Below are 17,690 nucleotides of genomic sequence, written 5' to 3'. Positions count from 1 at the left end.
ATGACGCGCCTGCAAAGATTCTGGCTAGAGACCAAGCCTCAATCAAATGAACTCTATATTGAGCACCCACTGGGTGAGATGAAATTACTATGCTGGGAGTGTTGATACTTGAAAGATTATGAATAATTTAAAAGATTAATAAGCTTTAAAATGAGATAGGCTTGTAAAAATAACTACAATCGAGGTTGTTAGAAATCCATTTTAAAAAGAAGCAGGAGAGCGGTGGGAGTGGTGAGAGTGTCCTGCCGCTATTTAGAGGGATTCAGGGTGTGTCCCCGGAGGAGCTAGCCTTTGCGTTTAATACTGGAGGATAAAGAGGATTTCAACAGATGGAGGCTTCTGGGAGTACATTCCATGCCAAGGGAAGAGGGTGAAAAGAGGCACTCGAGGGGCAAGAGGAAGGAGTAGGCAATGTGTTTTGGGAAGAGTTTACTATACTTGACCCAAACACCAGGGGATATAAAGGGAGATGCCGTGGGAAGCAGCTCACAGAGTAGGTTGGGTTAACATTTGGAAGGTAAACTATACTACAATCTGAGCTCTCTATTTTTAGGCAACAAGCTACCATAGTATATTAATATTACATTAGAAGAAATATTAATAAAATTATTCTTACAACAGTGTGCATTGGAAATCGGGTAGAAAGGAGTACAGAGGTGGAAAAGTTCGTCTGAAGACACTGCAATTGTTTAGAAGAGAAATAAATGAAACTGTGACTTCAGATGGTGTCAATGTGAATAAAAATTCAGGCAAACATTTAAAGTAATGGGTTTGAAAAGTATGACAAATTAAAGAGGGAGACAGATTCTTTGAACTTCCCCCCATTGAGGTCAGACTAGGACCCTTCTCTTGAATCTGGGTTGGCTCAGTCAAATGCAACAGAATTGATGGTGTGCTGGTTTCTAAGCCCAGCCCCTGAGACTGGCCATTTCTACTTCTTTTCTCTTAGAACATGTTTTCTGGGCACTGAGACCCCAGGTGCCCTGAGACTGCCATGCTAGAGAGACCACATTTAGGAGCTCCTAGGGATATTACCCACTGAGCCCATCTTCCCAGCCATCCCCACCAATGCACCTGATATGTGAATATACATGAAAGCCACTGAGTGACTTCAATAAGTATGAGAGGATATGAATCATCCAGTTGAATCCTGCCCAAATTCTTAACCCCCAAAATGTGAGATGAAATAAAATGATTGTTACTCTAATCTGCAAACTTTGGGGGAACAGAAAGCAAAGAGGCACAGATACACTCAAGACAGAGAATATAAGAGACTGTGAAGACGGTAATGCCATTTTGTTCAATATGATGATCAACTGAAGAATTTTGTTCCGAGGAGACTATTATCCTTATTTTTGTTTATGTTGGGTTTAAGATGCTGAGAGTATATTTAAGGAAAAGCTGCTGAAAATCCAGCCTGAGTGCTCAGAAAAAAAAGAAGTCAGAGACTGCATACACTGTTTAGAAGGGTTAAATCATGGGTGTGGTTAAATTCACCAGGGGAAAGCGTGAAAAAAAGAAAAGAAAAAGAGAAAAGGAGCTAAAGAAAATCTTTTATCTGTTTAGAAAGCTGCAATTTTAAAAGTCACCACACAAAGATGAGAAGGAAATCAGAGATAGCTCACCAAGCAAAAATGAAGATCAAGTTAGGCTGAAATATAAAAATAACACTTTTTAAAAAGAGACCTGGTCCATTGCATCGCAATGAGGCAGACCAATGGCGTTAGTGAACAGTCAACGATCAGCTTGTAAGGGTAGGTCACGGTTTCAACAAAACAAGAGACAGAATTCATATAGGAAGAAACCAAAAAGGAATGGAGGGGCAAAAGGGGGCTAAAATGTGGGTGGCTACTTTGAATGCCAGGCATTCAAAGAAAATTCAATGAACTCAGAGAAGCATTAACCAATCAGAGTTAGGAACATTTTAGTGTCAAGAAAACAGATCATTAAATGTGGCATCTTTTCTGAGAAGTGGTTAGTGGGGAAGAGGCTGTAGATTTAAGCAGGAGCAGAGGTATCAAACAAAAGATCCAGAAAAAAAAAATGTAGAAGCTACTGGGGTCCCAGTAAAGAACATGGTCATGAAAGAATGAAAGCAGGCTTGTCTTCTAAAGTTCTGTGCCCATGAATATGTGGTGAGATTTCACAAAGAGGAAGAAAAAAGTTTAGGATGCATCAGATTTTGAGTCCCATTTTGAGTCCCATTGACTCAATGCTCCCATTGATGAAAATGTTCAAATTGAGCAGAAAACTAGTGTAGGGACAGCAAATCATGATGAGGCCAAGTGTGGCTTCTGTCGAAATGAGGGGTCCTGAGCATGAAGGTGGAGGAAGGGATGCAGAGGGAAACTGGGAGCCAGGGGGCATCTCACCGTTGGGTCCACAATCCCTGCCCAGGCACAATGCACAGTAAGGGACAGTGAAGCAGTAAAGGCACAGGTGTTATATTTTTCCTGGGTTATAAAATTAAAGCATGATTAATTTCACTCTTGGAAAATGTGCCATAGTCTGCAAAACTGAGCAATGCTTTAGAACTCCAGTCTAGAGGTAAACACATGAACAGCCCGTCTTTTCTTACCCTTCTCACCTGAGACTTAACACATGCAATGTCATCAAATGACATGTCTTAACATAACACTTGTTAGGAGCTTCAGATGTAACTTAGCTCTGTTCACAGCAAGGGCCTTTGGAGAATCTGCACACGTCCCCTGGAGGTAGAGTAACACTGCCTCAGGTCAAAATGAATCAGCAATGATAAAAGTTAATGCCGGGATGATAATGAAAGTGCCAGTAAACCCTGAGAAGGTGCAAGCTCCGTGGCAGGCATGACACTCCCATTTACACCATGCCTGGCACCCACAGTGGTTACACTAGGCAGCACTCCATCAGGAGACGGATGGGGGGCTCTGCCCTGTCTTGACCTCCCCGACTGAGCTCAAGTCAACTAGGGACTAAGAGCAAATTCATTTCTTGTACGGTTCCTCAATGTGTCAGGCCCATGTGAACATAGACTCCCTTCTGCTACCTAAGAAATGAGTCCACAGACCAACTGTTGATTGGAATCGTCCAAAGTTAACAACAGCCATGATCTCTCGCCTCAGTTCTAGCAGCTCAGCCTCCTGAAGGAAAGGTAGAGAAAAATAACAGACATGCCTGAATCGCCCCTTCCCTGGGATGTGGGAAGCGATGATTAGAGAAGGAGGAGATGCCATGTCAAGGGGAAGAGCTGCTAAAATGGGACACGTAGCTCCATGGTGATGAGATGAAATTGCATGTTTGCCATGAAAAACTGAGGGAAGAACATTTAATGAGAACAGGTGATTTTTAGAAGTTTGTAATTTTCAGAATACATAGCATGTTACCTTTTTTCTTAAAATAAAGATACTAGAAACAATCCTGGTGGTATGAGGCCAGAGGAAGGCACTCACCATCATTTACAGAGTGGGCTTTTCTGAGCATCGGCCATGCAAGGCTAACTGCTCCCTGAGTGTCTCTGCTCTAACAGGCTAACCCCTAAATAGCAGGCCCTCCATCCTAGACTGTGCAATTCCACCTTCCACTGAATCAGGGAGCTCTGGGGTCAAAATTATATCAGGGATTTTCAGAGCTCAATCTCAGCACTTTTGTCATTTAGAGCCATATCACTCTTTGTTCTGGGAACTGTTCGGTGCATTTAGGGCATCCCTGGCTAGATGCCAGTAGCAGCCCCTCCCCATGTGTGCCAGTCAGGCACTGCCAAATTGTCTCCAAGCACTGCCAATCGCCCCTGGTGAGAAGCTCCAATTTTTGTGTATCAAAACACCTCTCCCTCTTTGGAAATTAAATAAGCTATCATCGCTAGAAAGATTACTTTAAAATACACTTATATAAATCACCCAGCTGAACTTGTATTGAGTCGTGTCAGCAAAACTTCAATAAGAATGAAAAGTCACATTAATTATAACTATATATTTGTTACACTGGAAAATATATTATGAAGAAATTTTCAAAGAATCAATTTCAAAAGAAGTTGTTCTAACTTCATCCCACCACCCCTGAAAAATTAAAAATATATTAGGTGAGTTAATACTAAACAAATGATTTTGCCAATAGGAAGATTTCGTACAGCAAACTAATTTCAGCTACAAAATAGAAGCACTTTTTTACATTTACTTCAAAACGCCTGAAGCCTTCCTTTTAGTTTCCTGATGTGGGAGGCTCTCTCTATAAGCTCCATCTAAATAAGCAAAAGTCTGTATAAGTGCATGTGCAATAAATAACATTTCCCATTCACACCCACACTGCAAATGAGTAGGCTCTAGGGAACAGAAAATAACTGTTTCCTCTTAGTTTAAAAAACTCTGTCAGATTAAAAAAAGAAGGAAAAAAAAAAAAAGAATGAGCACTTACACAAGAAGTTTTGCTTTGGAAACAAAGCCTAACTAGTTATTAATGGAAACAGATCCAAAAATAAGCTTAATGTACTTCTTTTCAGAGGAGGCTGGGTTTCCTCTGAGTCTTACATCTGCTATAAAGTTGGAAGTAGCTTGATCCATTGGCACATTTCAGAGAGTTCATAAAGAGCAGTACTTCCACTGGTGAGAGGACAATGAAGCCAGGTGAGCTGACTCAGACAGGACGCAGGAAGTCAGGCCCCATACCAGCCCACGGCAGGGTGCTTAGCTTCAAAGGGGGGGAAGCCAAACTGAGGAGCTGTTACACTGGTGCCTGTTAAATATGCAAAGTTATAGCATATTGCAACTTTGGGAACACAGGGCTAGGATTTGTAGAAGGGGATGGAACACTCTTCTGAAATGTGTGTATTTGCATCCATTCTTCCCATCTCCTGGCCCTATTCCATAGGCCCTGATGAACCAACCATTCCCCCAGAATTAAGTGGCAGTCCAAACTGAAAGCAGCAGAACCACCGCAAAATGGTCCACCCAAACACACCGCCTGGTCTCATCCTCACACACCTTGGCACAGCTAAACATGGTGTCTGTTGCACAACCGTCAGCGGCTGCCAGGTAAACAGCCCAACCCTCTTCAAAAACTCCCCGGGTTCCTCCACTGCACTCCAAAGAAAACACTGTGCCCCTTCACCAGCAACCATCTACCCAAATTCCACCTCCACTACTCCTACTGCAAAGGCATCCCTCCAGCCCCTCTGGCCTAGTCAGGATCCTCAGTCAGTCTTGCATACTCATCTGCACGTTGCTAATGCTGCGGGTCCCACACCTGCCCCCAGTCTTCCCACTGGGCATGGTACAGGTTGGCCTCTGCTTTCTACACTTACAGGGGCAGGTCTTTTCCAAGACCCCCAATGTGCCAATTACAGTGGACAATTCCTCATCAAAGTTTGCACATATAGGCATACAACCTTTCCTGTTCCTATGTTTTGACTTCTCCTTTTTATTATAAATCAGCTGTGGGTTGAACACGTTGTTACAGTCCCGAGTTTATGCGTTTCAACATGTTGAATGAGTTGTCGGAATGAATCAGAAATCACACAGCTGATGAACTATTGAGCATTTGAGATTCACCCATCCCTCACCACGGAGCTAATACCATTGGAAAATGGTTTGTTCATTCCCCTGGTACATACTAAACAGGAAATATGTCAACGACTCAGTGAATTCGAGAGGTGAAAGAGAAGGTTGAAATCAACCCATCTCTCTCTTCTCTTTGAAGCTGAGATATGAGGGCTCAAGTTAAAGAAATCTCAGAGATTACTACGGTAAGATCAAATGTATCATGGCAGCCATGCCATTTTGGTGAGCTACCACCTGGCTTTTTGCAAGGCTTGTTCAGTCTTAACATTCACACTGGTAAAACCACACACTGATTAAGGGCCACAAGATCAGGTAGTCTAAATCACCTCCAGAAACTTAGACTTGTCTCCAGAATGAATAATAAGGGACAAACCCTTGGCATGGAAACATGCAGTGTCGTAGGGAGAATCATGACCAACCAACCACATTGAAGGATATCACCTGTGGGCAAAGAACAGGACACCAACACAGGGAGGCAAAGATGAGGAGACCAATGGGGACACTTCAAGGTCACAGTTAATAGGAGTCAAGCAAGTAAAAATCTATCTTTTGATAATTATCAAATAAAAACAGGAGTAAAGTCTCAGGAAACCCAGAACACAGAGGAATTCCCTCTAAATAGAGGAAGAAGACAGAAGCTATGGCTTCTGAAGGGGTTCAAATTAAAAGTGTTTAAAGAAACAGAAAAAAATGATCCAGGACAATCAGTCTGATGTGTTCAGGGTTAGAATCAACATATCGAATGGACCTATGTTCTTTTCTTGTGAGAGTTCAGATATTCTAGGTATTGAGCAGGAAATGGGATTAAATGAAGAATCAATAAAACAATAAACTTGATGCACAGTGTTCAAGGAAAAAGATTCTTCTAACCTTTCTCAAAAACAATAACTGAACACTTTATTCTTTGGGAAATAAGGTAAAATTCAAGTTTTCTTGTTATGACCTTGAGTCTCTACGGAAAATAAAGATATTCACCCAGACATGCTACATCTTCCATTTTTACATACATTTTTTTGTAAAAATTAGATCCTTTCTATAATATTTTAAGTCATGTGTCTTGACTGCCAAGTTCTAGCCAAAAGAGGTTTAACATCAACGAATTAGTGAAACATTTTTAGGATGTGTTCATTGAAAACACCGACTGCCATTAACCATAGTAGCGCTGTTGGCTGCCACCTTCAGGTGAACAAAGAAGTTGGTTTTGTTACTCCTAGATTCTCATCATATCCAAATGGAGATGAGATGGAATTTTATGGCTATATAAAATGACCTCATGGTATAAAATGGGAAAAAGCAAACATTAAACTATTTTATACATTTTAATAATGGTTCAGCTTCAGTGACCTTATTTTATATCTTTCTTCAAAGGGAATTGTTATTACACTTTTGCCTTTTTCCCCTAGTTTAGCTCCAGATCGCCTGAAGGAACCATAAAAATAAATGAAGTCCATTAGATAAAATTATTATTTACACAAAGGCAATATTAATTTTATCTGTCAGCAGGTTTTAAAACTAAGTGAAAGTTCATTCAACCTATTTCTGCGTGAGCTAAACCAACAAGAGTCTTTTCAAAGAAAGAAAACTTAAATAGTGGGTCTTTGAGGTAACAACAGACAATTTCTAAAGGGTTTTACAGAGTCATTTCCTCAGGGCAGGAAGCTCACATGGACAGAATAAGATGATCAAGTTATAAATGACTCTCATGTGTGAAAATTATCATTCATAGCTCTCATTTGTTTTTAGTTAAGATAAGCAGAACTAGGAGCACAATGTCTTTGCCAACATGTCAAAGTGCACAGTGGTGGCAGAAAGAAAAGGACAGACCCTTCCATCAGCACCCTCAATCAGGAGGTCAGCTATCACTGGTCTCCTCCTGATTGTCAAATCTGGTGAGCCTATGCAGCTGAACAGCTCCATGGCATCTGTGCCCGCTGATCTTTTCTGCGGAATATCTTCCAGAAACCCTCCCTTCCCTGGTTTCAATAACATCCGAATATCCTTGTGTTCCTACTGCATCCATAACTCTTACTGCTGAGCTCTCCTCTTAAATGATGGTGTTCCCCAATCTCTCCTGAAGGCTCATTACTCCTCAATCTACACACTCTCAATGGCCTTTCTCTTCAAACTTGCATGATATTACAAATTTCCTAAAAACTGGTAACTTCCAAATCTATAACTCTCTTCAAAACTTCTGTACATAATCCAAACTCATAAATCAAAAGAGTTATCTTCACATAAATAACGCAGAGGTATGTCCTCTAAAGGTGACCTGATATCCATCTTTGCCAATTGTCTCCTCCACGCCTATTTCCTCTAATAGTGAGCTACGCCATTTACTCAGCCACGCAACTCAGGATCTGAGGACTCACCCACCATCCTCCTTCCCTTCATCTTCCCAAAATTCATCTGTCATTTTGTCACTATGTTCTGACATTTCACTCATCCATATCTAGACTCACGCCCACTTCCCTACCCTGACCAACCCCCTCTATTTCTCACCTCTGCAACATCAGCTGTTTTTGGATGGGTTTCCCAGGCTCCAGTCCCAATCCTTAGGCTCCATCTCTGAGTAGCCTTCTCTGGTTTTTCCTTCTTTCCCCTCCCCCTGCCTGCCCCCACCATACATCGATTCTCATTTCTACTGATAGCCTTTATCACCCAAATTCCTATACCTGTGTATCTTCCCCCTTGTTAAACAAGACTGTGAAAATGTCCACCTCTGGCCAATACGAGACATAGTCATCACCAACTGAGGACTAAGTTAATGGATGAAAATAATGCAAACCCACATACATATTTTTACCTTCTTAACAAAAAGCAATATATTCTTCCATTAAATGCTCTTCATGTTCCTCTTTCTTCTATTCTGTTATTCATTGTCACAGATGTTTTATTCCTCTATTAAAATTCTCTTAACATCTGGTCCAAATATAAGGACTCCCATGGTTTTGAGAAATGTCCTTTCTAAATGTCATGATTTTCCAATTAATGGTCAAAGGGATGAAGGGATCGCTATAGGCAAACCAGCTAAAAAGAGGAAGTCTCCTGGGTCTGGAAACGTGAATGCACATGGAAGATTTCACCACAGTGTGTGAACCCTGAGGGTTCAGTAGTGACTCTGGCACACCATAATCCGCTGGGACCACCTGAAAAGGGAGTGGACCCAAAAAAGGGGATGTTATAATTCATACCAGAAATAAATACATCAAATTCATTACTCTATGATGAAAATGTAAATACCTTGAAATATTATAGGGTGAATTTACAGATAACGAACAGACTGCTAATACACTTGGAAAAAATAGAATATTTAATGAAAAGGCCCCTGATCTGGTGTCTTCAGATTTTAGTTGGCAATCGCTCTCGTGTATGATAGCTGATGACACCTATTAGGCCCAACGGACCAGGCATGGCAAAGTGAAAAATTTTAGTTCATTTAAAATCTGAGGCAATTTTTGGTCTGAGGGAAAAAAATAAAACAAACAAACAAACCCACCAGATCCCAAGTGCACTAATTACTACTTTAGGTCAACTGATTAATAACAAGAACAAGCCCTGGCTGGTGCATCTCAGTAGGATGGAGCATCATCCCATAGATGGGAAGGTTGTAGGTTCAATTAACAGTCAGAGCAACATACCCAGGTTGTGTGTTCAATCCCTGGTTGGGGCACATATGAGGAAGCAACCAATCGATGTTTCTCTCTCACATCAATATTTCTCTTCTCCCTCCCTCTCTCTCTCTCTCTCCCTCTCTCCCCTTTCCCCTCACTCATCCTCCCTCTCTCTCTAAAAGCAATGAAAAAATATCCTCAGGTGATAATTTAAAGAAGGCAAGAATAAAAAATCCTCACTAAAATAAAAAAAAATAACTATATTAAAAATGCTGTCTTGTGTATTTGAAAGTTGCTAAGAATGAATCTTAGAAGTTCTCATCACAAGGAAAAATTACTGAGACATACCATCAAAATCAAAGAGTCTACTTATCAAGAAGTAATAAAATTTAAGAAACTGCAAAGAAGGTTATGTGATTTGGTAAAATATTAATAAATCTATCATTTCCTGACATAAACAATAAGGATTTTCATTCCTTTGTGTTAGGCATAAAGACAAAGAAAGGCCCCACAGATAAATGGAAAAACTAACAATTTTAACAGGTAAGACCCCAGCCCCCAGCCCCAGAGCCATATTGCTGTACTAAAGATCCTGTTCTTGTTTCTACCTCATTTTTGCAATGACCATTGCTGACTAGGGACTGCGAGCCCCACTAGACATATGGATCATGAGGCTGAAGAAACAAGAGATGCTCTATTTCTAAAACTGACCTCATGTTGGGCCTGAATAGGTGTCCTTGGAGACAGAAATTTCACTAAGCAGCCAACCAGCTGCAGCATCATTCATCATTCATCTGAGCCAGAGACCTCATTGACCAAGATTTCATTCAGCCAATGGTGAAAGAGAACCAGCCCCTGCACAACTATAGGGTGGCCTTCTCTGTGTCTTGCGTCATCCTCTGTCTTGACTTGTATCTTCCTCTGCCCGCCATCTCCACGCCCTTCTGGGCGCCCATGATGATTAAATAGCAGTTTTCAGCTGGTGAATATAAATTTATATTTCATTCTCAACCTGCCCCTGAAATGGCAACTTCCATCACCTTTCACTTCTACTTGACAAAGAATTACCTCCAACTAAATATGGACCTAGCAAATCACCGATTCCCTCTTCCTCAAATCCACTTCCTGCCTGAGTCTCCCCATCACAGGTAGAGTAATTTTTATTTCTCCAATTCCTCGACATGACACTCTAAACCATCAATAAACCCTAGCATATGGGTTACACACCTGTCCCCTTCCTCCACCTGCAATGCCAGGTAAAGCTCCTCCATATTTCACCTGGACTCAGCAGAAGCCTCTCTAGTCTTGAAGTCTCTAGCCTTGAAGTCACCCCAAGTGAAGAAGTCTTGGGGTTTTTCATGCTTGTCCCCCAAAAGCCCATTCTCTACATTGCAACCAGAGCAACCTTTTAAAGAGTCTAAAAAAGTAGAACTCACAGAAGCGTAAAGTAGAACGGTGGTTGCCAGGGGCTGGGGGTGGTACAAATAGGGAGATGGTGGAGGGTACGAAGTTTCAGTTACACTGGGTGAGTGAGTGCTGGAGATCTAACGGACAGCACGGTGACTGCAGTTAATAATACTGTGCTGCATACCTAAGATTTGCTAAGACAGTAAATTTCAAATGTTCTCACCACACACTAAAAGGTAACTACACTAGTTGACGTGAAAATTAGCTTGATAGCGGTAATCATTTCACACTCTACACATGTATCAAAACATCACGTTGTACATGGTAAATATGTACAGCTTTTATTTGTAAGTTACACATCAATAAAGATGAGAAAAACAAACAGGGAGAATGGAATACCTGTATATATTTTTTAAACTGTATGTAGCTGCACTATCCTTTCCAATATAAAAAGGAGAAAAACAATTAATTAGATTAGGTACATTTTCCCCTGTTTAAAACCGTGGACTAACTCTTCAACTTTCCAAAAATGCAAACCTCTGACCCCAATAAACCAGAACTCCTCTGTGTTTGGCCCCACCTGCTTCCGCACTTTCCCCAGCACTCCCACGCCCTGTGCCCCAGCTGCGAACCTGTGTGTGCACTTGCACACACACGTGTGCTCACACACCCATTTCTCTAGAGTTTTTGCCCACTGAGCTCATCACCTTTCAGACAGCACTTGCTGGCCCATAGGTCCAGAGATCCTTTCTCTCTCCGCAGGTCCTTCCAAGGTGCCGCCTTCTCATTATTCAGATTTCCCTCAAGCGTCAGCTCCTCAGAAAGGACTCCCCAGCAAGGCCTGCTAAAGCACTCATCCCTTAGAACTACTTGAAATTGCTCAACGGATGTATTTGGTTATGGTCCACCAGGATATAAGCAACTAACTGGAGGACTAAGCCTTGGTTTTGTTCACTCAACATCCCCAGAACCTAGGAGACAGTATCACACGTATACTAATTAACAGACAAAGGAGGTTCTAGAAGGGATAGAAACCAAGAGAGTCTTTGTCCAAACAAGTGAAAATCATTGTGAAGATCTAGATACTCTGTGCCAGTGCCACTGAACAGCACTTAACCCGAGTTCTAGGAGAATTTCTATGGAAAACTACAAGTTCATTCACAAGGAATCAGTCTCCTAGGTGAGACTTCAGGAGACCAAGTCAATAAAGACCTTGAATTAGCTGCCACAGAAGCATCGAATGATTAGCACAAAAGGTGACGCTAAGAAATACAGACATGCTGTGAACATATGGTCTTTTATCCTTCAGTTCATTAGTCTGGAATGTGGAAAGGTCATTCAGGACAATGCAATATAGGTCTCCATGGTTAAAAAGTAATCCCTAAGTGCTTTAAATTCTGTATTTCAATATATCAAAACCTCTGCCATGGTGGATACGTTAATGAAAAGACAACAGGAGCAATTCCTAAATGTAAGTCCAGAAAGAGGAAGGTCAGATTGCATCAGTTTGGCAAGCTGTTCTGTTAACAGTGCAGGGGATAAACACAGCCCGAGAATGGCTCATTGCCTGTTTTTGCTATGTAAAAGGTTAAGAACTACCTAATGGTGTTCCTCAGCCTACAGCCCAATGATCCCCCCTGCCCATCAACACAAGTTTAGGAGGGGCAGCAGTGCAGAGGTTTTAAGGACACAGACTCTGGATCCAAATTGTCTGGGTCCCAATTTCAGCGCCAATGTTGTTAACCTTATGCCTGAGGTTCCACCATCTGTAATACAGAGACAAAAATCGTGGCTTGAAATTATGAGTCATTTGAAAGGATGTAGAGTACTCCCTAGCAATGAGGAAGCACTAAAAGAAATGTTTTAATAAATATAAGCAAATAGGACTATTTTTAAATGCTTTTTAAATCTTCTAGGATAAACATTTTCCAGCAACCAATTAGCATCTCCCTAGAAAGAGAAGATAAAATCAATTCACTGTTCAATGAGAGGTCTAATGGTAGGCTATCTCAGCCCTGGGGAAATTCCACATCTGCCCGGGAAACATGTAAAGGAACATCCATAGCAGCCTTGTTCACAATAGCAAAAAAACTAGAAAGAATACTGGCTCACACTGAGAGAATGGAGATTTTTATGGTGTATTATATCACAGTGAACATGAGTGGACTCCAGCTACATACAACATAAATATTAGAAACATAACATTGGGGAGGAAATCAAGAATAACATATAATACAGTAATCAATATTTTCTGAAAATAAAAAGAAACAAAACTAAACAATACTTTGACGTTGTTAAAGATATATAAACATTTTTTAAAAGGCAAGAGAACATGAACAGAAACGTCACAGTAGTGCTAAGGTGAAATGCATGAATGTTGAATGAACATCAGAGGCAGTTTTCTACTTCATCAACTTCCCACGTCAAACCACCCAGATTGAATTAAACAACCCACTGATCCTTCTCAGGCCCTGCAATTTCCCATGTTCACCCTTCTGCAAAGAACCCCTTCCCCAATGTCTGTATTAGAACCTATCCCTCCTCTGAGGTCCAGGTCAAATACCAGCTCGCTCCTCCATTCCTGTATCCTCCTCTCCAGCGAGAGGCATGGGCCCCTCCTTAGGATGCAATTCATCTCTGTGGCCCTGAACTCATTCTGTCAAGGTCTGAAGTCTTCTGCCTTGTGACCTGGCATCCCTGCAAGGTCACATGGGAGAGCCTGAGCCTGACTTATCCCTCTAGCCCTCAGAGCCCACTGCAACTTCTGGAACATACAGGGTACCTAATACTTGTTGAATGAATGGATCAATAAATAACTAACAGGTAATGCAAAGAAGCATCAGGCTAATATAACAAAAGGCTGGGGAAGGTGAGTTTTGGAAGAGTGGGAATTATGCAAATGGACTGGAAATTAAAAGATCACACTTTTGGCAGAAAAAAATCAAATAAAATCACAGGGTAGAATTTACCGAGAATGGGGTTAGCAAACACAGTTACCTCTTTGAAATAAAAGGAACAAAATTTTGTAAGTGATGAGATCGAATATATTATGGCACATGCCTATGAATGAATATTATGTAGCTTACAAAACCAATGCAGTAAGACTCTACACACTTACATAAAAACCCAATAATCATGTTGAGTGAAAAAAGAAAGTTAGACATTTATCTGTCTATAAAGACATAAAGGAAAGAGAAAGAACAAGATCCAATTTTTGATTAAAATAAACCAAATGATTTCTATGTTTATATGTTTGTAAGTGAAAAAGAACTGCGATTACTCCTAGGCAGTGGGGATATTTTATATTCTCCTACCTTGTTTGAATTTCAACAACCATTAGTTTATTTTTTAATTTAAAATGAATAAAAATATTGAAGTTTAAAATAAATGAATGATGTGAGATTAGTATTATGAATTAACTAAGGTACATATTTAGATTCAGTTCAGGTTAGACCTACTGAATATAAGGAGGTCAGAAATAATGGAACAACAGCTGCTGCAGGTCAGAACAGAAAGCAGGACAGGGTTAAAGAAGGGATGGTGAGAAGGTACAAACTTGCATCGAGAACTTTCCATAAGTAGCCTTTAAGCAGAACAAGAAATTCCTGTGTTTCCTGTAAAGTCCAGTGAAGAGGAGTTGGGATGAGAACACAAGCAGGACACACATGTGTAAAATGAGCTAATAATGATGGACATTTCTGAGATGGGAACCTCCCACTCCCTTACTTACTAAATTCCTTTTACCCAGGGGAAATAATCTTCACTCTTACCTACAGAAAGGATATTGGTTTTATCAGCCTTGACAGATAAACTGTACTATGCAAAGCTCTCTGTTTATACCGAGGAGAAATACTCAGGCACACAGCATTGACAAATACTTTTCATCCTGACATGGCGATATTGTGTTTTTGTCCTCAAAGTTGCCACTAAAACTTGGTAAATAGAACATACCAGTGAAGTCATTCTAGGAAAGTTAGCATACATGTTTGTTCTGTCGATAAGCAATAGATTGTGTTTCCAGTTGAGTACACAGGTGAAAGTGATGTACCTTCTCTAACATCATATGTAACAGGCAAAATGTTATGCTTAATCTCGCTGTTCTGGAAAATTCCTGCAGTTCTTTGTTTACAACCACAGTAGCACAAGATGCAGCTCATTAACCAAGGAGATGAGATTGGAGGTGATGGAGCCACGCTTTAAACTCACAAAGAGCTCAGTCTGGAAAATCCGATGTACCCTGAGCACAACACTCACCATTTGAAGACACTTCCTTGCAGTGAACCACAAACAAACAGATCTAGCTAGTGTAGTAACTAATCTAATGAATCACACAAATTGGCAAGTTGTAGAAGAAAGCTACCTATTTGAGAAGTCTGAAAAAATATACTGTTTCCAGCTTGTAGAATTTGGTAGTGCTTTAGCTACTGCCATTTTGAAATGCAAACATGAGGCTGTTTATGGTGGCTATGGCTGTTTAACAAAACAGTTTTTTGATTTGACAAACCGACACACAGACACACACACACAAATTTTAAGGAGCTTAGAACTATTTATATTTTGCCTTTTGGTTTCATCTGTAGGATATTCTTTGAAGGAATTCATCAGAGCTGTCAACAAAGATTTACATTGAAATATACTCTTCCTAGTCATATTATTATGTTGTTACACCAGGATTTGGAAGCCTCTGTTTGGGGGAATGGAAATAGTTCTATACAAAGTAAGTATATCAGGAAGACAGGACAGTATTTTTAAGACAAAATGTAAGGACATGAGAAATACTCAAGATAAAATATTAAGAGTATTGTTAGGGGTATTGTTTATAGCCAGTAAAATAAATAGACACACACCCACAAAGGTATGATCACATGCATATACATGTATATTCTCATATTGAATATAAGCATACAAACATGGGGATCCTGGTAGTAAGTCTGATTCTACATTGGATAGAAATACTAGGTCAGCCTCTTATGGTTTTATATCCTCTACTTTCATCTTGAAGTGGGGATAACTTTTGTGCCTTTCTCATAAGGCTGTGAAGGTTTAATAATTTAATCAATGAGAAACAGAACAATGTGAGCTCACAGCAAGTGCTCAGTAATTATTAGACATGACAATGTGGATCTTTGCTGTTACAATTAACACCTGGAGGAAAACACAGCAAATCATTACAATGTTCTGAAATATGTAGATCTGCATATTTTAATACTTCTGGGTTGGTTTCTTTTTTTGCAAGTTTACTGCAAATGGGCACATGTGATTATATCAGACAAAATTTTTATGTATGTAAAGAAATATGACAGAGAAAAGTCAAAATGAATTGGGGACTTATCTCCCTCACCAACTCATTTTCATCATCACAGGACAGACACAGATCTATCTAGTAAGTCCAACCTTGGCACATTGGTTACAGGTGGTTATGCTTAAAGACGCCTGCATGAACAGAGAAGATGGTGTTAAAGACAACCTGGGATTATTTTAAAGGAATCAGGAATTATTTTATCTCCTCAGAGCTAGATCATCATCTAAAAGGCAAGTCTCTAACTCAAGAGCATCTGAATGATCCTCTTCTGAAAGGAGAGCTATAACCTCCAGATAAAAATAAAAATAAAATAGAACAAGATGATAAACTCAAATTCTCTAGAGGAGACTCCACATGGCCAAAGATCTTACTCACAGTAGGAAATTAGAATTTAGACTTTTTATCTAAGCTGCACATTAACCAAAGACCTGCTGACTGAAGCAAGTTCAGAAAAAAAAAATCAAGAAAAATATGATGTTCAGAAGCCTAGAAAAAAAAATACAACAATGGGTGGCATCAAATGCCAGATACAATGAAAGGCATTATCGGTGGCCATCCATAACTTCCTAAATGGAAGTCAGAGCTAAAGTTCAAAAGCACCATCAATGGACTCTTCATTTATCTTGTGAGTTTCCTCCACACACCATACTAAAGATAAAATACAATGAGATCATAACCTTTCAAAAGCTTAGTTTATTGTCCAATATTTTTCAGTGCTTGATGGTGATTCTCACAGATTAGAATGAGAGAGGTTATAGGAAGGAGCAAGAGTGCAGGCACATTGGGAAAACAATTTCCTAACAGATGAGAGTCACAACAGAGGAGAGAGGCACCCAGCAGGGGTTAGGATACTGGAGAACTGTAACTCAGGTGTGCTGGGAACCAACCCCTTCAGCCTCCAGGTGAGAAGTCTTCTCCATTTACCACAGCTACCCACACCAATGTTACCATTTTATGCATGCAATGACATGAAAAACTTTGTAAGAAAACCATGACAGCTTGTGAATCACAGACTTGAGTTTAATCTGGACAAGAAACTGTGATTCAGAGAAGTCAACCTTCTAGCCCCAGGTTATTGTTAATCTAGAAAGTAGCAGCACCAGGGGTTAAATAATTTTAAATATCTTTCACTATTTACAAACTGCTTTATAATGTATATTTCCTATCATTAAAAATTATCTCAATTTATATTTTATATACATAATCTGTCAATTTATTATATTACTTATGTTATATTACTTAATAATTGTGTTGGTGGAGACCTGGCTCCAAGCCCAAGAACTGTCATCTCCAACATGCATGCCACACACCCCTTCAAAAATCCCTAGAGACTATGCACACACCTCTTCACCCAAACACAATTAACAGAAATTTCCATTCTTTTCCAAGTATTTCTTTCCAGTGTTAAAGCACTTAAGGCAGAGAGTTAAAGGGAAGGTTTTGCAGTGTTGCTCATTCTCCAAAAGAAGAGCAAATGAAAGAACCAGTGGACATGAAGGCAGATGGGCAGTATCTACAACAGCAGTGTCCAAGTACGTGGGCATATTACTTCAACTATGTGTAAATGACAAATGTTCTGATATTATATTGCTCAGAGCACTGAGTTCTTAGAAGACTGAGCATCTAGTGCCATATGGCAGACCAAGAGAATGTTTCTGGAATCTCAGAACTATCCTAGGGACCACAAGTCTCACCTCTTAAAGTGAAGCCTCCATCATGCAACACTTGTGTAATTGACTTGGAATCAGCAGTCCCTCATGGTCCTCTTCTCAGCTCTTAAATATCAGTATTGCCCCTTCCTCCACAGTTCCCACAGCCTGAGGTCATACTGTGCTGTGA

General features: G+C 40.2%; 1 protein-coding gene across 2 annotated transcripts in view; it reads right to left on the bottom strand.

Annotated features, from left to right (window-relative positions):
- SEMA5A (semaphorin 5A) overlaps window positions 1-17,690 on the bottom strand; it is a 452,903-nt gene that overhangs the window by 303,319 nt on the left and 131,894 nt on the right. The window lies entirely within an intron of this gene.

Source organism: Pteronotus mesoamericanus, unplaced genomic scaffold (assembly GCF_021234165.1).
Source record: "Pteronotus mesoamericanus isolate MK-2021 breed Mesoamerican mustached bat unplaced genomic scaffold, CSHL_Meso_final contig_50, whole genome shotgun sequence".
NCBI lineage: Eukaryota > Metazoa > Chordata > Mammalia > Chiroptera > Mormoopidae > Pteronotus > Pteronotus mesoamericanus.
This window is presented reverse-complemented; position numbering and strand designations above follow the sequence as displayed.